Here is a 23631-nt window from a genome sequence, read left to right on the forward strand (position 1 = left end):
TCAATCCCTTTCTGTCTCAGAACCGTATCTGTTTAAAAAAAGATAATACATGCAGTTTCCTACCCATTGTCTGTCTTGTTTATTTAGACTGTAAGCATTTCAGGGCAAAGACTGTCTTTTTACTTTGTGTATGTAACACCTAGCCAAATGCAGACTGATTTCTAGTTGCTACTGGAATATCAACATTATTTTATTGATTTTTTTTTTATTAATTTTTAATTTCAGTACAAAAAGACACCCCCATCAAAAACATAAATTTAAAATTACAATCTGTAATGTACAGCATAGTGCTAACATACACATGCCAAAACCATTTTAACAACCTAAATATTAAACTATAAAATCAAATAAATTAATACTTTACAACTAGCAGGGGGCAAGGAAGAGACAACACTTGTAATGTAAATAATGCAAATCAATATGGGTTAATGGAAAATAGGTCCTGTCGAACTAACTTGATTTTTTAAAATGAGATTACATGTTTGGTTGATAAAAGTAATAGTGTTGACATAATATACTTAGACTTCTGTAAGGTGTTTGACTTGGTACCACATAAGATTTTGATAAAAAGATGAACAATATAAAATTAACACATGTCAAACATTATATGAGTTAAAGACTAGGTAACTGATAAATCTTAAAATGTAATTGTAAACTGGGAATCCTCATCAAATGGGTGGCCTTCTAGGAGGTCCCGCGGTGTTCAGTTCTTGACCCTATGCTATTAATGACCTGGAAGAAAACATAAAATTATCACTGATAAAGTTTGCAGATGACCTAAAAACTGGGGGAATGGTAAATAATGAAAAGGACAGGTCACTACTTGCTCCCAATTTATGCAGTAATCCAAATTGCTCTGTATCAAACAGTATGTGTCTTAATACAGCTAAATGTAAATGTATACATCTAGGAACAAAGAATGTAGGCCCTTCTTACAGAATGGGGGACTCTATTGTAGGGAGCAGTGACTTTGAAAAAGATCTGGGGGTCAGGGTGGATAATCAGCTGAACATGAGCTTCCAGTGTTACTCCGTGGTCAAAAGAGCTAATGCAATCTTGGGATGTGTAAACCAGGGAATCTCAATTTGCAGTAGAGAGGTTATTTTACCTCTGTCTTTTTGGCACTGGTGCGACTGCTACAGGGATGCTGTGTCCAGTTCTGGTGCCCAAAATTCAAGAAGGATGTTGATAAACTGGAGAGTGTTCAGAAAAGAGCCATGAGAATGATTCAAAGGATCAGAAAACATGCCTACTAGTGGTAGACTCAAGGAGGTCAATATATTTAGTTTAACAAAGAGAAGGTTAAGGGCTGACTTGGTTACTGTCTATAAGCATCTACATAGGGAACAAATAATTAATAATGGCCTCTTCAATCTAGCAGAGAAAGGTATAACACAATCCATTGGCTGGAAGTTGAAGCTAGATAAATTCAGACTGGAAATAAGGAGTAAATTTTTAATGGTGAAAGTAATTAGCCGCTGGAACAATTTCACCAGCATCGTGGTGGATTTTCCATCACTGACAAATGGATGTTTTTCTAAAAGATGTGATCTAGGAATTATTTTTGGGAAGTTCTATGGCCCGTGTTATACATGAGGTCAGACTGGGAAAACTCTACAGAAAAATCTCATATACCCTGCCCTTAGTCATTTGGGCAAGATACTTAATCATTTTCATTGCCCTTCTCTGAATAACAGCCTTTGTTTTGTTGACATAGTTTTGGTATGGAAGCGACTGGTACTATACACAGTGTATTAGGTGCAGTCTTACCTGTGCCATACAGAGAGGGAATGCTATCTACCTGCTCATTGCATGGTGCTTCTACACAGGGCTTAAATTCATCCAGAGCTGTCCAGAGTGCAGCTCTGATAAATATTTTCAATCCCCCTGAAGTTTTCAGAGCATGGTGTTGGGGTGGCAGGGGGGGAAAGAGCTGAGAAATACTCTATGACAACTTAAGCCCTGCTTCTAGATAACATATGTATCTTCAAAACATTGGCCTTTATTGACATCAACTCACACTGCAAACTCTTCTCAAATTTGCTGTTCACTATCACCCCCACAGGCATTATTTGCTTTTATTCAGTTTAAGTCTCACTCTGCTAGTTTTTTTTGGCCCTGAATTCTAATCTCTTTTGGTTCTTTTGCATTTCTTGGCCCTTCTTTTCAATGGAATATCAGTCAAAATGTCTCCAGCATTGATTTTTCTTTTCTTGTTCTTTGGTAAATGTTTGAATCATTTAACTGGTAGGTGAACATCCCAAGATTCCTAATTCTTCAAAACCAAGTGCAGGAGATCTAATACTCTTCTGCTGTGTTCCCTGAAACCAGTCCTCGGTGTTAGGGTGACGAGACAGCAAATGTGAGAAATCAGGACAGGGGGTAGGGGGTAATAGGAGCCTATATAAGAAAAAGACCCAAAAATCGGGACTGTCCCTATAAAATCGGGACATCTGGTCACCCTACTCAGTATCTTGAATTCAAGTACTATAGTGTCTCAAGTACAAAACTTCCCTGATACCATCACAGTGTCAATCATCTCCTTCCAATTTCTATGAAGTTGAAAGAAAAAGGACAAGAAACCCAATTCTTATAAAATGAAAGCTTGGATTCTGGGGGAGGAGGAGCAAAGAATGCGGAAAGACCTAGAAGCATGAATCTGTATTTTTCTGGTCACAGGTTTCCTGTGGCCATAGTTATAACAGGATAGATTAATTGATAATCCTCAAATATACAGCATTGATTATCATCCAAAAGAATATAGGCTCTTACTTCTGAGGTAGTAGAAAGATACTATTTATTTCCAGCTTCAGCAGGTTTAAGCTATAGCAATGTGTTTCACTGAAAGTGACACTGTTAGAGGAGCTACTGTGTGTTTAGTAGAAATGAATGAACCTCTAAAGCTCTGGAAGTTTGGGAATGTTCAGTTGCCTCAAAATGCTTGGATTCTTCTCAAAATTTTCTCTTAGCATATATAAATCTACCACCCAGCTATCATACTCTCAGGAATTAGCAAAAAAACAACAACATATTTTCAGGACAAATGGATTGGCTGATGAAGAGAAATATGCTAGCAACATTTTTGATTTGCATTTAAAAGTAGAATATTTCTTCCATTGGAGGCAGAATTCAGCACTGCAAGTATGTTCTTTCCAACGAACGTACAAAAGACTTTTTCTTCCTGCAGGCATTCAGCCTCACCACCATGGGCTGTGATCTTGTCAGTTCTCATAAGCTAGTAACACCAGTGGTAACAGAATACATTCCCGAATTTTAGGACATAGATTTCCCGAAATCAGTTTGGTTCATCTCTTGTATGCAGTACTCAATCTTTTTTTTTTAAAAAAAAAAGCACTGAAAAGAATTTTGAATAGTTTTCTAAATGTTAAATCTAGTCATACTAAACATAAGCAATCTTACACAACCCACCTTTTCAGTAATTTCAAGAATATTGATTACAATCTTAATCAGAAAAGTTGAATGGTACCTTATTCATTGAGTTGTCCTCACTGAGTCAACCTGACTGAAGGAGGCAGACACAGGCCCAAAGCAGGTTAAAGGCTGGTAGTTAATGATACAGGACTTAGGAGTCTTCTGCAAAATGAGCAGCTTAGATACTTACTCCTAAGTACACATAGACAAATAAACTAAAGTACACGTGACAACTAAACTAAACGTACACAAAGATAATATACTAAATTAGGACACTCTTACATTCCGATGGATTTAAAAAGGGCTTTACAAACGTAGGTGACTTGTACCACGTGTTAATGGCATTTCTCCCACAACTCAAATCCAGCCACAGGTGGAGTGAAACATGGCAACTGTTCAACAGCACACAGCAACACCCTACAGCAATGTCAGCACTGAGGAAGGAAACTATCTCCAACTGAAACTACGCGGAAATTTATGGAGGTGGAATAATAATATCCAGATTGCTTTTATCCAGTTCTCCAGACTTGATTAAATCTACTTTGGCTAAAGACGCTATGAAATCATTAGTAACCACCAACGGTCATGAGCTTGGTTCTGTCTCATTTAAAAGACAGCATCCTGAGCATTGCAGTGCCCTCTATCACCATGCTGGGGCACTGAATCATTATTGCTGATTCAAAGGGACAAGAACTGATTTTACTTCATCACAAACACTGCTACCTGAAGCCTCTGTGTTTTCCTATAGAGATCTCTCCGCTAAGTACTGCTGTAGCCCAACACTGCTCAGCATTTGAGATTTGATGATTGTTCTGCTTTAAAGGGTACAGGTTTCAGGCTTTAAAATTTCCTAGAACAAATAGATTCATATGGTGCAATACTCAATTTTGGTTATGCTGCCGCAGCAGAGCTGTCCTTATATAAAAGCAAAGCATTCTGAATGTAAAAGATTTTTCTTGCTGACGCTGTTGAGAGGATGGAAGTTCTGGTGGGAATTCTTCCAAGTGAAACTTTGGCTTCACTCAGCTGGAATGGCAGTCTCCTTACTAAAAGTGCCTTTTTTTTTTTTTTTTTACCACAAACTTCCTAGTGTCACAGCTCTGTGCAAATACTTCCCACATGGCAGCTGGCTGATCTGGTAATCACTTAGAGCTTGAGTGTAAATTACACAAGCAGCAGCACACACGCAAATACCTGACCTGTCGGATGCTGCAATTCAGCTAGATTTGCCTAGAGTGAATCTAGCTGACTTGTATTAAAAAAAAAATCCCTTTTTGGTTATAAATTTTAAGGCCGGAAGAGACCATTAGATCATCTAGCCTGATTTACTGATTAGCACAGGCTGATATAGGAGGTTAGACAAAATGATCTAATGGTCCCTTCTGTTGTTGTTTTGTTATTCCCATTCCCTCTCCTCTGTCTTTCTGTCATTACACTTTGAGATCATTTGGGCAGGGACTATCCTTTCTAGAACATCAGGAAAGTGCCTAGCACTCTTTGAACAAATAATAAACACAAGCCATTGTCTGTTTTGTTTAATCATGCTTTTGAGAGGCTGCATATAATGCTCCAGGTAGGGAAATATCAGTGAGAATGCTTTCACTTTACTGAATTCAGCAGGGCTTTTAACGCAACTGTTTTTTAGTGGGAGTACAGATGCTTTTCTTAATACACCATCAAACAGAGATGTGCTAACATTTATGCTGTGTGCGGGGAAGGAAGAGGGCTTAAGAATCTTTTTTTTATAAGTTAAGGTGGGAGAACAAACTCTGAGGTTTGTTTCTGCAACAATAATTAGCATTGACAGTTAATAGGATCACTTGCTGTAAGAAATGTAAATCTGTTTTGGTCAAGTGCATAGCACAATGGGAATCCGACTCTGACTGACATCTTGAAGCCCTATTCATAAAATAAAATAAATTTTAAAAAATTAATCACAATTAATCATGTAATTAATCGCACTGTTAATAATAAAATACCATTTGTTTAAATATTTTTGGATGTTTTCTACATTTTAAAATATATTGATTTCAATTACAACACAGAATACAAAATTTACAGTGCTCACTTTATATTTATTTTTGATTAAAAGTATTTGCACTGTAAAAAACCAAAAGAAATAGTATTTTTCAATTCACCTAATACAAGTACTTCAGTGCAATCTCTTTATCATGAAAGCTGAACTTACAAATGTAGAACTATGTAAAAAAAACCCCTTGCATTCAAAAATTTAAACAATGTAAAATTTTAGAGCCTGCAAATCCACTCAGTCCTACTTCTTGTTCAGCCAATCACTCTGACAAACAAATATGTTTACATTTGCAGGACATAAGGCTGCCGGCTTCTGGTTTACAGTGTTACCTGAAAGTGAAAACAAGTGTTCTCATGGCACTCTTGTAGCCGGCGTTGCAAGATATTTATGTGCCAGATACACTAAAGATTTATATGTCCCTTCATGCTTCAACCACCATTCCAGGATACATGTGTTCATGCTGATGATGGGTTCTGCTCGATAACACTCCAAAGCAGTGCATATGTTAATTTTCACTATCTGAGTCAGATGCCACCTGCAGAAGGTTGATTTTCTTTTTTGGTTGTTCGGGTTCTGTAGTTTCCACATCAGAGTGTTGCTCTTTTAAGACTTCTGAAAGCATGCTCCACATCTCATCACTCTCAGATTTTGGAAGGCACTTCAGATACTTAAACCTTGGGTCGAGTGCTGTAGCTATCTTTAGAAATCTCATATTGGTACCTTTTGCGTTTTGTCAAATCTGCAGTGAAAGTGTTCTTAAATCAAACAACATATGCTAGGTCGTCATCCGAGCCTTCCATAACACTAAATATACTGCAGAATGCAGGTAAACCAGAGCAGGGGACATACAATTCTCCCCCAAGGTGTTTAGTCACAAATTTAATAAACCCATTATTTTTTTAACAAGCATTATCAGCATGGAAACGTCCTCTGGAATGGTGGCCAAAGTATTAAGGGGCATACAAATGTTTAGCATATCTGGCATGTACATACCTTGCAATGCCGGCTACAAAAGTGCCATGCAAATGCCTGTTCTCACTTTCTGGTGATGTTGTAAATAAGAAGAGGGCAGCATTATCTACTGTAAATGTAAACACACTTGTTTGTCTTAGGGATTCGTTGAACAAGAGGTAGGACTGAGTGGACTTGTAGGCTCTGAAGTTTTACTTTGTTTTGGTTTTGAGTGCAGTTATGTAACAAAAAAATCTACATTTGTAAGTTGCACTTTCACGGCAAAGAGATTGCACTACAGTACTTGTCTGAGGTGAGTTGAAAAATACTATTTTCTTTATCATTTTTACAGTGCAGATATTTGTAAGCAAAAATAATATACACTGATTTCAGTTACAACACAGAATACAATATATATGAAAATGTAGAAGACCATCCAAAATATTTAATAAATTTCAGTTGGTGTTTTATTGCTTTAATAAATTTCAGTTGGTGTTTTATTGCAGTGCGATGAAAACTGTGATTAATCACAATTAATTTTTTTGAATTAATCGTATGAGTTAACTGCAATTAATCAACAGCCCTAAAAATAAATATAATGATCACCACCCTAAAATTAGTTGGCTTTTATAGACCAATGAAGAAAGCCTTTTAGTATGGAAATTCTTATACAACCTTAACTATAGGCTTTGCTATGTACTCCCGCTACATTTTGTGTCTTGCAGGGCTAGATTCTACCCTGCATCTGAGCTCTGCTCTGTGCAGGGGCAGTGGGCAGTCAGGGACCTGGTTAAGGCTCCTTGATCCTGGTTGTCAGTCTTTACTAGCCCTGGCAAGTAAAGGTTTCTTCAGTTTATGACATTGACGAGTGGAGGTTCAGGATTGCAGAGTGGAGTTCCATGACATTTCCTTGATGTGCTCCCTCTGCTGAATCTATAGGAATAGAGCTTCTCCTCTAGAGAGTTCCCCTCCAGCAAGGGCCATTTGAATCCTGAATCTGGCCCCCTTGCCCTACTTGTGGAGAGCAAAGACTTGCTCATAATGGACCATCATTCCCCTAGTCTAAGCTCTTTTAATACTGTTAATCTACCTTTTTGTGCAGACCTAAATCTTTTACAGTGAATTTACCTCTTCAATATCCCCTGCTGCAAGTCTCACATTATATCATACTCTTTCCCCTGTCATCCTTCCTTCTCCTGAGCTTTCTATTCTTTTCAGTTTTCTGCACTTGCATTTTCTTTCTGGCCTCATCTTTTCCCTAGTCTTTCTATTTCCCCCCATTCTCTCATTATTTGTGTTACCATAGTACTTAGAAGCCGCAGCCATGAACCAAGACCCCACTGTACTACGTGTTGTACATGCACAGTGAACAAAAAGATGGTTCCTTTTTCAAAAAGTTTGCAATGTAAGTATTCCCTCTCCCCAGTTCATTTTCTCCCCATTCCTCACATTCATTCATTCTCCCTTGATATGAGAAAATAATTTGCAGTCAATAATGTACTGAATGAAGTTAGCTCAGGGAATAGCCATGAGCAGATCACAGCTTCCTCTTTGTTGTTCAGATGTATTGAAAATAGATTGTGAATATTTGAAACTTGAGCTAAGTTGCTTACTTGTCATTGGTTCTATTCTATTTTATGTAGGTTTTTGTACTGCGCTCATCACTGTAGTAGCTGAGGCCCTTCCAGTAGTTCATTATGCAAGGTGAATACACATCTGTTGCATGTTGTTTGTTCTCTCCTCCTGTCCCCAGAGGGAGAGTTGTGTGCAGGGGAGTGTCTTGTTTGTTTATTTATTTATTAAATAAATATACCTGCTGCTATGTGTTTAAACGGGAGAAGGCAAAGTCAGAGAAATGTGCCTTGCCCTTGGAATGGAAAGTGGTGAGGTTTGTGATAGTTGTTAGTTCCTTGAAGAGTTTAATCGTACAGCCTCAGATCACCCCCTGAGAAAGTTCTGTCTCCCGCACAGATGAGCTTTACCCTTATTGTTGAGAGTTTCACTGTGCAAGATCATTGTCCCAGAGCTTTAGGCCGTCTTTTTGGTATCAGGCCATAGAGTGCTTTGAGGATAAGGACTGAGACCTTCAACTTGATTCAAAATTATATGAGAAGCCAGTGTAGCGAGTGGAGGACAGGTGTGATGTATCTCACAGAAACCTGTGTTCTTGAGAAGTGCTGCTGCATTTTGTACAAGCTGGACTTTCCTGAGTGTTGAAGGTTTCATGACCAGGAATATTGCATTGCTGGAGTTCAGCCAAGAGATGATGAAGGCATGAGTAACCAAGAGTCTTCATCTGCCAGGATGGGATGGAGTCTCCTAGCCAATCAGAGATTATAGCGTTACTCGCAGTCATTGGAATCCAAGAGTACTCCTAGACTGCAGACTGAATTGACCAACTGTGGATGTGAACCTTCAATCAAAGGATATTGCGCTGTAGCTACAACTGCCTTAGCATGTTTTCCGCTGCCCACCAGCATCACCTCTGGTTTGCTCAGGTTCAGCTTCAGTCAACCATTCTTCATCCAAAGCACTGGACCATCTAAGTGATAGTGGTATAGTTGTATTTGGTGAAGGATGGGTAGAACTGTGTGGCATCTTAGAATTGCAGAGACTTGTGTCCATATAGACAGAGCAGTTCGCTTAATGGTTGCATGTAGATGTTGAAAAGGACCAGAGAGAAAACTGATCCTTATGGAACTCCACAAGGAGTCTAGTAGGGGAGGTGCAGTTTCCCATCACTACTCTTTGGGTGCTTGTGGCACCTTAGAGACTAAAAAAATTATTTCAGCATAAGCTTTTCTGAGCCACAGCTCACTTCATCGGATGCATTCAGTGGAAAATACAGTGGGGAGATTTATATACATAGCGAACATGAAACAATGGGTGTTACCATACACACTGTAATGAGAGTGATCACTTAAGGTGAGCTATTACCAGCAGGAGAGCGGAGGAGGAGGGAACCTTTTGTAGTGATAATCAAGGTGGGCCATTTCCAGCAGTTGACAAGAACGTCTGAGGAACCTGCTGGAAATGGCCCACCTTGCTGGAAATGGCTCAACTGCTAGAAATGGCTCACCTTGATTATCACTACAAAAGGTTCCCCCCCCCCCCGCTCTCCTGCTGGTAATAGCTCACCTTAAGTGATCACTCTCGTTACAGTGTGTATGGTAACACCCATTGTTTCATGTTCTCTATGTATATAAATCTCCCCACTGTATTTTCCACTGAATGCATCAGATGAAGTGAGCTGTAGCTCACGAAAGCTTATGCTCAAATAAATTGGTTAGTCTCTAAGGTGCCACAAGTACTCCTTTTCTTTTTGCGAATTCAGACTAACACGGCTGCTACTCTGAAACCTACTCTTTGGGTGTGTCCCTCAGTGAGGATTCAAACAATTTTAGTGCAGTACCCTGGATCCTTTCCACCTCTTTCAAGTGGGGCAGCAGTATCTCAAGGTCAACAGTGTCAAATGCTGCAGAGAGGTCTAGGAGGATGAGAATGGATGTCATAAGTCACATTTAAAACACCATGTAGATTTCCAGCGACAAAGTGTCTGCAGTGCTGGCATCATAAACATGACCTCTTGCAAAGTCTTGGGAAATGTTTTCACAGAAACACACTAAACTCATCCTTGATCTGAAACCAAGAATAAGAATAAACCAAGCACTATGATGGAATGCAATTCCCTTACTTCTCCCTTATTTTATTTGAACCAGTTTAGCAAACGACTGACAAAGAGAACCCCTATTTCAATGTATCCATCTCTGACATGATACATTAGGTACGCCTTTGAAAAGAACAAAGGAGGCTGCAAACTTTACTCCACTGGGAGGCCAGCAGAGCCCCAAATATGGGCAGCCTTATGCTGATTCATGGTAGCCTCTGTCAGTGGATCTGGAGCCTGTGGTAGAAAACTATCTCTTTCTGTCCTCAATGGAACTCCCAAGAGAGGATGATGGTTGAAACTCCATCTGTCCTTCCTTAGATGGACAGGGCAAATCCCCACAGAGTGCAGCAGCCCTTTCTGGTGCGTGAAGGCACAAACTGAATTTCCCTGCACTTGTAGGTGTGAAACTGGCTTGAGACTCACTTAGAATGTTTGTTTTGCATCTCTTTAGCAATGCAGTGGGAATCAGCTATGAAAAATAACACCTTCATTTTCGTCAGTAGTGAGAGCGCAGAGCCTGTGAGATGAGAAGCAGAAGAATCCTTTTAGAATAATTTGCTATAGGGACTTCATAGTAATTTTAGATGTGTGTGTTTTTTTTCTGGCAAAACTGCATAAAGATACATATCTTGCTGAAATGGTACAGTGGCAACCACTGCAAAACAAAGCGCTCCCCTGAGATATGAAACTCAGCAGTTTCACTGAGTATTGGACCAGCTGTGGAAGGAGGAGGAATAAAAGGTGATATGAGTTAGATTTATGCTGAGGTCTGAGGTGAGTGTAGATTTTTTGCTTAGAAGTTGCTAGAAGGTCATGGTGTTTTCCCAACTGAGATTTATACATTTTGAAAATGAACCTCCAAATGGGAATTTTTCCAAGGTCTAATAAAGCAGGGCTATGCTCAAACACTGACCTTGGCAAGTCTACAGGTAAGTTCCACAACTTCTACCACCTTATAAACACTAAGATGGGTTATATAGAAAAAAACTATAGAGGCTCTATTTAGAGACTTATGATAGCAAGTAGGCATAAAAACTTCAGAACCACCAATTTAATTTATTGACGGTCTCAACAGGAATATATAGGAAAGAATTCTGTCTTCCACTGCAAATATTCCCCCAGCAACCCCGTCTACCGGCCAAAAGTGCCCAGAAGTTAAGAAATAAAACATGCTAAAGCTGTTCAGTAATACCACCAAATAAACCCAAAGGACAAATATGTAGTGGAGGATGTATTTTTGCTCATGAACTGGGGAGGAGGGACATACTGCTAGCGAGGTGTTTCACACTGTAAAAATACTTACCCACCTATGTAATAATAGAGCCTTGCATTAATACAACAGAATGCCAACAGTGATTATAATATGTTTCTTGGGACTCATAGAGTTTAAAGCCAGAAAGGACCACTAGATCTTCTAGTCTGACTTCCTGAATATCACAGGCCACCAATAACAGTCAGCACCCACACACTTCATCAATCAATGAAAATGAAACCAAAGAAAATGAGACCCACAGAAGATTAGACTATTATGTGTGCCACAGGCCAAGAACAGGCGGGACCATGGTGCACCAGTTCTCGAGGCCCCTGGGATGGCAGGGAAATGATGAAATGAGATATATCCAGATAATCCTGACAAGTGACCCGCACCCACACACTGCAGAGGAAGGCAACCTCCCCCTCTCAAATGTCACTGCCTGTCTAACCATGGGGAAATTTCCTTCCTGACTCCTCATATGGTGTGATCAGTTAGAACATAAGCATGTGAACAAGAATCTGAGAGAGAGAATGTGAGATGCCACCTCAGAGCCCTGCCCCCACCCTAGGGTGACCAGATGTCCCGATTTTATTGGGACAGTCCTGATTTTGGGGGCTTTTTCTTATATAGGCACCTATTACCCTCCACCCCCTGTCCTGATTTTTCACACTTGCCCTCTGGTCACCCTACCTCCCCTGCCCCCGTGTCAAATCTTGAGGTATGGCCATCCCTGATGCTTCAGAGGAAGGAGATTAAAAATACCCTCTCAGAATGCACTGGGGGAGGAGGGCGGATGGAAATCCCTTTCTGACACCGGCTGGTGGCTGGCTGAAACCCTGATGTATGAGCTGTAGGAACATAGGACATAAACCTGAAGACCTAGGCTGCTGAGCTCTGTCCCCTACCAACGCAAACAACCTCATCATACAACTGCACTCATAAATTTGTCCAGCTCTCTCTTAAAATTAATTGTTTGCCCCCACATCTCCTGTTGGGAGGCAGTTTCATAATCACACCCTTTGATGCTTAGAAACCTTCTTCTAACTTCCAGCCTGAATTTATTCACAGCCCTTTCTTTTTGTGCTAACATTGGGCTTTAGCATAAATATTTTATATTTATATTTATATTTGTATTTATAGAAAGCAGTCATATCCCACCTCAGCCTTCTTTTTGCAAGACTAAACAAACCAATCTCTTCCAGTCTCCTCTCATAAAATAGGCCCTCCATTTCCCTGATCATCCTAGTAGCTCTTCTCTGCACCTGTTCTAGTTTAAATTCATCTGTGTTGAACAAGGGTGACCAGAATTGCAAACACTAGTCCAAATGAAGTCATACTAGTGCCTTGTACAATGGCACGGATACTTCTCTCTCCCCACTGGAAATGCCTCACCTAATACACTTTAGGATTGCATTCTCAAAAGCCTCTTTGGTGAGGCCAAGTATCAGAAGTCACAGGTGAGAGCAGGGGGTTGTACTTGGTTTCACCCAAAATGTAAATAAGAGCACTTTGAGCCACATTCTGTGCTCTGACTCTCAGGAGGTGCAGCAGAAATGGGGCAGTCCAAGAGGGGATTCTGAGCTCTTCTCTGCCTAGTACGTAGACCAATGCATAAAACAGAGCAGTCTCAGGAGCTGGACAGTCTCCCTGCATGCCCCTACACCAAGGGCTGCATGAGAAGGACACTGCAGGTCTGCTGACGTTAGCTATATGCTGTCTCTGAATTGGAGGAATTCACCAGATCCATCTATTTCATGGCTCCCTTTCTATATTGGAGCAGCATAAAGGGGCCATAGTGGGTGACAGAATCCATCCCTATAATTCCAGAAAATGATAAGGAAGAGAAGCCTTGGCAATCTATTATTACAAGGAGCTGAAAGACTGTTTGGAATCATTTGTAATAATTCTGTTTATCAGCTATGAGCATGGCTTGAAAATATTGCAGGTGTACAGTATTTCCTTGTATGCTGCTGTGTAGCATTTGGAGGAATTCTACAGAATATTGAGACTGACTGCAATCACACGGTGTGATTGCAGCTCAAGCTGATATACCTGAGTTGGCTTTAATTTAACTAGCTCAGGTTCCACAGCTGTGAACCTGCAGCAGTGTAAGCTAGCACTGCGAGTAATTACCCCGTGAGTTCTGGGTGGATTTGTACAGCCCACACTGAAATTCACGCGGCCACAGCCTCACACTTTCAGACTTGAGCTAGCTAGATGAAAACTAACTCAGGTATGTCAGCTTGAGCTGCAGTCACATCTTATGACTGCAGTATAGATATACCCTAAAAAGTATACAGTAGACAATGGGAGGATGGTGCTTTGAATTTTACTGTGTTCTGTGCTCTGATGGGTTGAGTTTCAGCATACAAATAGCCAAGCATGCTATTTACACTGCCTTATCAGCTCTGTTGAAGGGACAGGTTATAGATATGCTCATGGTGCCGAATATAATTAGTGCATTAAATAACGTTTGTAGTGGGTTATGAATGTTTCAGATTTTTAAAAGTTGCTTTTTGTTGGTAGTTTAACTTAGTCAAGGTTTTATTTACTAGTTTCTGTTCAGTTTAGAAGTATATCCATTTCATAGCTCTGACATTTTGGTTCACATTTTAGGTTTGGGGTTTAATTGCTAGGGTATGTTCCAAAATGGGAGATTGATATGAGCTGTGGACTATTGCATTGGTTACAATAAATTATAACTGGAATATTATAGTTGTTTAAAATTAAAAAACAACCCTAATCAGTACAGCCTGGAAATTCAAAGTGACAGATAAATCTACAAAAACAATGAGGAGTCTGGTGGCACCTTAAAGACTAATAGATTTATTTGGGCATAAGCTTTTGTGGGTAAAAAACCCACTTCTTCAGGTGCAAGATAGTCTAAAAGCCTGAGGTATGAAGTCAGGAAATTACATAAGAAGAACATCAAAACATAAGAATGGCCATGCTGAGTCAGACCAATGGTCCGTCTAGCCCAGTATCCGCGCTTCTGACAGGGCCCAATGCAGGTACTTCAGAGGGAATAACTAGAACAAGGCAATTATCAAATGATCCATCCTTTGTTGTCCACTCCCAGCTTCTGGCAGTCAGAGACTAGGGACATGGAGAACGTGGGGTTGCATCCCTGACCATCTTGGCTAATAGCCACTGATGGACCTATCCTCCACAAACTAGGTTCTTTTTTTAATCCAGTCATAGTTTTGGCCTTCACAACATCCCCTGGCCACAAGTTCCACAGGTTGACTGGGCGTTATGTGAAGAAATACTTCCTTGTGTTTGTTTTGAACCTGCTACCTATAAATTTCTTTGGCTAACCCCTAGTTCTTGTGTTATGTGAAGGAGTAAATAACGCTTCATTATCCACGTTCTCCACACCAGTCATGATTTTATAGACCTCTATTATATCCCCTTTTGTCATTTCTTTTACAATCTTAACAATCCCAAGCTTTTAAATCTCTCCTCATATGGAAGCTGTTCCATACCCTTAATCATTTTTTATTGTCCTTTTCTGTAACTTTTCCAGTTCTAATTTATTTTCAGATGAGGTGACCAGAACTGTATTCAAGGTGTGGGTGTAGCATTGATTTATATAGTGGCATTATGATATTTTCTGTCTTATTATCTATCCTTTTCCAAATGGTTCTTAACATTCTATTATCCTTTTTGACTACTGCTGCACATTGAGCAGATATTTTCAGAGAACTATGCACAATGACTCCAAGATCTCTTTCCTAAGTGGTATCAGCTAATTTAGACCCCATCATTTTATATGTGTCATTGGGGTTATGTTTTCCAATGTACATTACTTTGCATTTATCAACATTAAATTTCATCTGCCATTTTGTTGCCCAGTCACCCAGTTTTGTGAGATCCCTTTGTAACTCTTCACAGTCTGCACTGCACTTCAATAGCTTGAGTAATTTTGTATCATTTGCAAACTTTGCCACCTCACTGTTTACCCCTTTTTCCAGATCATTTATGAATATGTTGAACAGCATTGGTCCCAGTATAGATGCCTGGGTGACACCACTATTCACCTCTCTATGATTTCCCTTTACAAAAGCCATGTGACTGTTCCCGAACAAATCATGTTCATCTATGTGTTTTATAATTCTGTTCTTTACTATAGTTTCAACCAATTTGCCTGGTATTAATGTTAGGCTTACTGGCCTGTAATTGCCAGCATCACCTCTAGTCTTGTCTGTGTCTTAATCTGGACTGTGATATTGAAAGGGTGATTAGAGCATTTCACATTGTTTGGGCTCCTGCCCATTAACTCCATGAATCCTGACTATAACAACACAGGATTTTACATGCCTTGCTTGTCTCATTCAATCATCTGGAGTCTTCTCTGGTGTATTTTCAACAGTGTGGACAACGAGTGTATCATTACATCTGAAATACCAATAAAAATGCCATAGCTCCTATTCTTTATGGGCTTGATCCTACAAGCAGTTGAGACCTACTGATAGGTGCTAAAAATGCCTCTGTTTTTTCATGATTTCTTTTATTGTCTTAATTACTAAGTCTGAAGTGAGTATAGGTCACTGCTCCACACAGAATAAAGAGTGGTGTGGCTTAGCTTTTCTTTGGACTCTTTTGTGGCAGAAGCCCACTGATATAACTCACCTATGATTACAAGTAACCACATAATCAGGCTCAATTCTTACCTCTGGGCTCTTGAAGAACCGATGTAGATTTCATTACTATGCTCCAGGCTGATGTCCTCACCAATCACTGGGATGTAGCCCTAAATCTGCAGAGATGTGCAAGTCGATTTCTTGGCTATATGTGACCATAGAGACAGCCACTCACAAGTACAGAATAGCAGGTAATACCAGTAATAAAGGCAGTGCTGGTGTAGTCTGTAACCTCCTTGCACTGAAGCAATTCAGCTGACTGAGCGTACAAATTTAGCAGTCTCTGGTGGTTGAGTATATAACTTTGTTGAACCACAGCTGTTTGGCTGTTGCTTATATTTCCTACAGCACAGCCATCAGCTTGCCGAGCTGCTTAAACTCCAAGCTTATAAACTCCAGCAAGAGCTAATGACGTTCTTAAATACTCAAAATTTTATGCTGAATAATTCCGGAAATTCCCACCCAACTGTCAGAAAGAGACTAAAAGACACTTGTCAACAAGCACATGTGAATAAAACAAATTAAAAAATGTTAGGCTCACGCCATTTGAAATTTTGCAAGATATTACTATTCCAGGGATTAAAAAAAAATCATTTTTCAGATTCCCGTGTCTCCCAAATGCCATGTCTAATTAACCTAGATCTTTTCCCTAAACCTTCCTGTTAGGAGATCAGAAATGAGAAACTTCATGTGGAAACGACTTACTTTATGAAGAAGTTGGTGGGACAGGTCAAAACTGTGTATATAGTGGAAAGTTTAGACTCCTAACTATGAAGTCACTACTCTAGCTTCCCTTCTCCTTCCTCCCACCTCAGGTCTGGCATGTGGATTTTTTAGCACACTGATCAATTCTTCAGTCAACATTTCCCTTAATGTTTATAGCTCCACTTTAAAGGTGGAATTCTCATAGTGAACATGAAAATCCTTCATCATGTAAAATGACCAAGCTGTAATAGGATCTTCTTGCGGGGTGCAAATTTGTTACTCTGGGTCAGTCCGCAGGCTTGGGTCATTCACCAGCTGTGATACTGCACAGGTTGTATTTTTTTGCAACATTTGGTGGAACGTTTCAGCACTGAGGAATTATCTGAACCAGATGTGAAAAGCTATCTCCCTGACACAAGTGTGCAGTTAGTCATAAGTGATTAACCATGTGACTGACAGTCAGTAACATTGGCCTGTTGTGTACAAGGGGAGTTAGGGTTAACTGCTGTCTGCACCTTAACGGAAGAGGAATATAAAGATTCCTGTAATTTTGTTTTGTTTTTTTGACGTCAGCCAGATTGCAGTTCTGTGGGATTTTTAGCGTCACTAGAGACGGAAAGTAAACTGAGGCAGGATCCTGGAGATCTGAGTCCACGGCTGGTGGAACCTGATGCAGCAGAAAGTTAGTGAGAAAGTCAGTGATTCTCAGTCGACTTGCACTTTGTGTCATCGTTTACACCCGTGGAAAGCAGCTGTAAAATATATATTCAGTCAGAATGGCAAGTAGACAGACTCAATTTATTTTAGACCAAGTGTGTGAAACAAGTTGAGTGCTCATGAAAACACCTGGCCTGGCCAGCAGCCCCTCTCTTATGCTGATTGGGCTTCAGCTTGAGTTACCTCTGCTGCCCACAGCTGCATTGTCTGACATGGGGAGAAGTGGTCAGTAAGGTAGCAGGTCCCTTGACATTTAGGGATTTATATGTCATAATCAACACCTAAAATCCCTGGAAGTCAATAGGCAGTCAGTGCAGTTCATGGAGCACTGCCACTGTAATATATTTGCTGTGAGATGCACTGCTTAACAAGCAGGCTGGCTTGGTATCGGGATGGATTTAAACTGCAATCCCAGCTCTGGATTTGTACAGTGCCTAGCACAATGGGGCCCTGATCTCAGCTGGGACCTCTAGGCACTACCATAAACAGCTGATTTGATGATAATGTTGGACGTACTGCAGTGATCTAATTATGAGGTTACAAAGGCATGATAGTTGGTTGCAAGGTCTATACCTGAAAGAAGGGTTCATAACCTTGACAGAGGCAGTCTTGCCCCACTGATATGCGTTCAGTGCTGCTGCAAAGATCATTTCCCTAACTTATTGCTTTGACCATGTCACCTCTCTCTTTGCATCCTTCTAATGGCTGCTCTCTCTCTGTCACATCAAATACAAACTACCTGTTCGCTTTTAAGGCCACTCACAACCTATCCTCTCCCTCTCGTCATCTCTCATTCGATATCAGTAAATTGACTCTTGCTTCTGATTGGCCCATGTCAGCCTTCAATGCCCATGTGTCAATTTTTCATATAAGCACCTTGGTGCCTTCTCTCATGCTGCCCCTCATACTTGAAAGGAGCTCCCCATGAACATCCACAAAACTAACACATTATCCTCCTTCAAAATCCTCTGGAACACTTTACTTTGCTTTGAGGCCAAAAAACTTGACAATGTTTAGGCTGCTGCTGTGCTCCAGCATGTGGCCATTGCCTATCATGCTGACCAATGTCATCTCATTGCTTCCTTGTATCCCCGTGTGTCTGTATCCAGCTGTTGTTTCTAGTTTTATACTTAGATGGTAAGCTCTTTGGGGCAGGGACCATCTTTTTGTTCTATGTTTGTGCAGCACCTAGCACAATGGAGGCACTATCACTGGGGTACCTAGGGGCTACGATAATATAATAATAATAATAATAATAAATCCATGCCCCAGTTTCAACCAGACACAGTAAGGAAATCAACAGCTTTGACTGGGTTAAATAATATGGATGTATAGAGCTGTGTGTCACTGCAGCTGGAAAACACTGCAACACATGTCTCCTTGCTAACTCTCTCAGTGGATCTGTGCAAACACTGGACAGGAGGAGAAACATGAAACCTCTCATGACTATCCACTCAGTGGGGAGCAGTGTTTGCCCACCACCAGCCTTTGGGAGCACTTTGCAAGAACATCCTGGTCAATCTTACTATGGTCTGCACACCTGCTATCAACACCTGATGGTCAATGTTATTGAAGCCAGCATGGACCTTTGGTTTTCACCCACAGCCAAGAGGAGATCTACCAGTGAAATCAGAGCAGACTCCATGCCATTCTTAGACTGTAAAAGGTCAAGAGGGCCTAAGGAACCTAGATTCTGTGAAAGTTGTCTCACCCCCGCCTTTTCATTTATCTTTGCTGACAATGGAAGATTAGATACAAGATGGTGGTTGGTCAGATTGTTAGCATCCAGTGATGATTTCTTGAGCAGAGTCCATACATGTACTGCTTTAAAGGAACCTGAACCCAGCCCTCCCTCAATGAGGCATTGAAAATCTCTACCAATGATAGGCCCAGTTCTTCCCCATTTGCCTTCACCAGCCAGGAAGGTTGTACAGAGAAGCATTCCCAACAGCTTCACCATCCCAAACAGTGACACTAATCAATACTCATACAAAGAAAAAATGGCACTTTCCTCTCAAGAAAGCTCCTTTCCCTCAAGGAGCAGACAGGTTTGTCTGAATCTGCATGATGTTAAGTAAGAAGAAACATCTCAGATGAGGTTTACACCTTTCATCATCTTTCTCAAAGGGGATGAAAAGCTTAGCCTGCATGAAACACATTTAATTCTGAGTTTTCAGACACTGGCTGCACTGTTAAATTTAATAAACATCAAGGGAAGAGTATGTGTTGGCTAAACAACAATTTTTCATGATTTATAGTCTCTATCACTCCTGGTTATGATCTTCTCCCTACCCCCATGACCTTTCTCAGCATGAAGCTGATTTTGTTCCAGTTTCATAGTACACTTGCAGTCCCTGAGAATTCTGTAACAAAGTGCTGAGTGTTCCACTGAATATTCCAATGAATGTGGGACAGTAATGTTGCTCTCCATCAGTAGACACAATTAAGCAAACAAACTTGGAGACTGCATCTTATGAGGTCCGTTGTCCAGTGTTCTCTCATTTTAATGCATGACCTTGGTGACAGCCCTATCCTGCCCTTCTATATAGTGCAACTCAGTCCAGGGGAATGATCACATTGTGCACTGTCCCACTCCCAGGCATGAGGTAGGGGACTATAGGTGCTTTTCCAGCAGCAAAGGATTAGCCTGAGGGGAAGGGAGCAGTGAAGGCCATGGCCCTTTGGCAGGTGGGTGTAAGAATACCCTCGCTACTCAACCCCTGACCTCCACACTCCTTTCCCCCAGATATACCCCCTACACCTGCAGTCAGGAATAGGGATGGCATAGAAGACATCACTAAGCAATCCCTCTACCCCTCTCCATTGTTCCTGTCCTATCTCTAGTGAAGTTGTAAACCACTGGCTGGTTACTTTTCTTATACCAGATCCAAGCTAATTTTATTTCTCCCACTCACCTCTGTTCATTCTTTCTCCTCTATCGCTTGACTCACTATTTCTGCTCCTCTTTGTTGTTAACTGCTCAGTTTGTGACCACCAAGAACATGGATGAATGAAGTTTCTATTTGTGGCCCCCTCACATTCTCCACTTTGGAATAACTAGTTGTTGTAGGTATCATTACAGAATTTTCTCAACTCTCAGGATAGACCTAAACCCCAAACTCAGATCCAAGCGCCCCAAGCAGCATGGAAGTCTGGATTCAAACTTTGTAACTGGCTCCTATCTCTATAATGGTCTGAACTAAATCTCCTGATCAAACACTGCCGAGATTTGGGAAATCTCAGAGCTGTAGCCAAACTTTTGCCCTGATGCTGCGAAGCCTTAGGCACGTGCTTAACTTTAGGTATGTGAGCAGTCCAATTCATGTCAATGGGCTACTTGCAAATGTAAAGTTAAGCAGGTGCTTAAGCCTTTGCAGCATCAGGGCCTCTGTGTCATCAGGCCACCTCTAATTTAGAGAGAATGTCTATTGGGCAATAACACAATCTGATGTTGGAGGAGCTGGTTTCTATAAATATAATAATGAGTAATTAATAGGGCTGTTGATTAATCACAGTTAACTCACGCGATTAACTCAAAAAACTTAATCGCAATTAATCGCAGTTTTAATTGCACTGTTAAACAATAGAATACCAATTGAAATTTATTAAATATTTTGGATGTTTTTCTACATTTTCATATATATTGTATTCCGTGTTGTAATTGAAATCAGTGTATATTATTTTTATTACAAATATGTGTACTGTAAAAATGATAAACAAAAAACAGTATTTTTCAATTCACCTCAAACAAGCACTGCAGTGCAATCTCTTTGTTGTGAAAGTGCACTTGGAAAAATGTTGATTTTTTTTTGTTACATAGCTGCACTCAAAAACAAAACCATGAAAAACTTCAGAGCCTACAAGTCCACTCAGTCCTACTTCTTGTTCAGCCAATCGCTAAGAGAAACAAGCTTGTTTACATTTACAGAAGCTAATGCTTCCCTCTTCTTATTTACAATGTCACCAGAAAGTGAGAACAGGCATTCGTATGGCACTTTTGTAGCCTGCAATGTAAGGTATTTACACGCCAGATATTTGTATGCCCCTTCATGCTTCAGCCACCATTCCAGAAGACATCCTTCCATGCTGATGATGCTTGTTAAAAAAATAATGCATTAATTAAATTTATGACTGAACTCCTTGGGGGAAAATTGTATGTCCCCTACTCTCTTTTACCCATATTCTGCCATATATTTCATGTTATGGCAGTCTCAGATGATGACCCAGCACATGTTGTTCATTTTAAGAACACTTTCATTGCAGATTTCACAAAACGCAAAGAAGTTACCAATGTGAGATTTTGAAAGATAGCTACAGTACTCGACCCAACGTTTAAGAATCTGAAGTGCCTTCGAAAATCTGAGTGAATTGAAAAATACTATTTCTTTGGGTTTTTTTACAGTGCAAATACTTGTAATAAAAAATAAATATAAAGTGTATGCTTTGTGTTGTGTTGTAGTTGAAATCAATATATTTTAAAATGTAGAAAACATCCAAAATATTTAAATAAATAGTATTCTATTATTGTTTAACAGCTGTTTAACATAACTAATAAGAAATATAATTTATTAGCTTAAAACTGGGAAAATATTATCCCTATCTGCTATCCCTTTGATTAATCTAACTGCAGAAAATTACCATAGGATGCAATTACCATAGGAAAGTTTTGTGCTTTAAAGCAAAGATAGTGGCAGATTTGACATGTAGCTATTAACAATCCCAGGAAGAAAATTCAACATTGCTGAAACATATAGGTAGTTTATAGTACAGCAGAATCAAAAGTGCAGTGGCATTTTCTGTGTGTTCCCTTCAGGATACAGCTTTTGTTTCTAGTTACTTTTACTTTCTGTTATCAAGAACTAATAATAAAATTCTTCAGTGTTACAGTTGCAAACACAACAAGGGAATGTTTAAATATAAATAAAACACAAAAATTGTTCTTTTAATTCAAAAGAACAATAACTCATGAGCATTTGTAGTATTGGTTCTGTAAAGCCACTGAACATAAACTGGGACTAAATCACACGTCTTTGATGGTTTTCTGGGCCTTCTATTTGTGGGTGCATGGGGTGGTTGTATTTTCTTACCACAGAGCTTCCTTTTTGCCTCAGTGGGTTTATTTTTCATTCTGTTTTTTGTTGTTTAGGTAGGTGCAGTAATGGTGTTCCCAGCACTGTTGGATGGAAACACTGGATTCCCTTCTTGTCTCGTCCTTATTTCAAAATAAGGAGGTTCCTTTTTATGATGTAGCCTTGAAAACCTACTAAGTGGATCACTTTATATTTTAGATTAACTTTCCTGAAACTATAATTTTTCCTCCTATAAGTAGAGAGAAATATATTAAAAATGGGCTGACCTTTAATCTTTGGTATTCAAGAATTTATTTGTTTTTGGCTGGCGGTGGGCAACGGAGGAAGTTATTTGATCTTGCTTTGCCGCCCTGTGTCTACCAGTGGGTTCTGCAGATGCACTGGGGTAAGATTACGTTCCTTCATCTCCCAAACAAGCTTTTTGTTTGTTTGTCGTGGCTTTTGAGCAGCTTTCAAGCCTGAGTCTCTGAGTGGGCTTAGGTAAATTTCTACTCTCTTTGAAGTTAACCAATACAGGTAACCTGCTTAAAGGAACTATGCTGTGAAAACATGGCATTATTATTGTGCAACAACTAATCCACAAAACAATCAATAATACTGCAACTGCAAATGCTTGTTGAACAGATAATAAAAATAATTTGTGAAAAAAGGTAAAACTAGATGAGTAATATGAAAAAAATTAAATAAGAATTAAAAAAAACCGAGCTCATTTTCAGCAAACCTCAGGAAAATGGTTTCCGAAGGATTTTAAAATATATATGTAATTGTAGAACTGTCAGAGCAGCAGAATTGTTAATAGAATATTTTCCCTTTCTATCTAAGGTACTTATATGGCTCCCTTCACTGTAGTATGTTAATGCCTCACAATCTTTTAACGTATTAATCGTCACAACATCCCTATGAGATAAGGATGCATCAGCCCCATTGTACAAGTGGGGAATTGAGGCACAGAGAAACTAAGTGACTTGTCCACAGTCACACAGGAAGTCTGTGGCAGAACAGGAAATTGAACCCAAATCTTCCAAGCCCCCGAGGTTAGTGCTCTAACTATTGGGCTGACTGCTTAACGGTCTTTATATAAGTTTATTCATAAGTAAATTCTAGATCAAATTTAATCTGCTGTAGATGAATTTAAT

The sequence above is a fragment of the Caretta caretta genome, chromosome 4 (genome assembly GCF_965140235.1).
Source record: "Caretta caretta isolate rCarCar2 chromosome 4, rCarCar1.hap1, whole genome shotgun sequence".
NCBI classification, from domain to species: Eukaryota; Metazoa; Chordata; order Testudines; family Cheloniidae; genus Caretta; species Caretta caretta.